We start from the raw sequence: 693 nt of genomic DNA, 5'->3' as shown, positions 1-693 counted from the left end.
GCTCGCGCTGATGCTTGCCTATTTCTTTCCATATTTGTATCTAAATAAATGCAACAATTAATAAGGAAATCAGTCAAATTGAAATTAATTCATTAGGCCCTAATCCATGGATTTCACATCTGGGAATACAGATATGCATCTGTTGGTCATAGATTTGAAAAAGGTAGAGGGGTGTGGATCAGAAAACCAGTCAGTATCTGGTGTGACCATTTTCCTCATGCAGCTCGACATCTCCTTTGCATAGAGTTGATCAGGCTATAGAATGTTGTCCCAGTCCTCTTCAATGGCTGTGCGAAGTTGATGGATATTGGCAGGAACTAGAAATGCTGTTGATGAAGAGCATCCCAAACATGCTCATTGGGTGACATGTCTGGTGAGTATGCAGGCCATGGAAGAACTGGGACATTTTCAGCTTCCAGAAATTGTGTGCAGATCCTTGCGACATGGGGCTTTGCATTATCCTGAAACGTGTTGATGGCGGCGGCTGAATGGCACGACAATGGACCTCAGGAGCTCATCACGGTATCTCTGTGCATTGAAATTGCCATCGACAAAATGCAGTTGTGTTCATTGTGTCTAGTTTATCTGCCCATACCATAACCCCACCATGGGGCACTCTGTTCATAAAGTTGACACCACCAAAATGTTCACCCACACGTGCCATACACGCTGTCTGCCATGTGCCCAGTACAT

The sequence above is a fragment of the Oncorhynchus clarkii genome, chromosome 7, assembly GCF_045791955.1.
Source record: "Oncorhynchus clarkii lewisi isolate Uvic-CL-2024 chromosome 7, UVic_Ocla_1.0, whole genome shotgun sequence".
Classification (NCBI taxonomy): domain Eukaryota; kingdom Metazoa; phylum Chordata; class Actinopteri; order Salmoniformes; family Salmonidae; genus Oncorhynchus; species Oncorhynchus clarkii.
The sequence above is the reverse complement of the archived record's forward strand: the minus strand, read 5'-3'. Positions refer to the sequence as shown.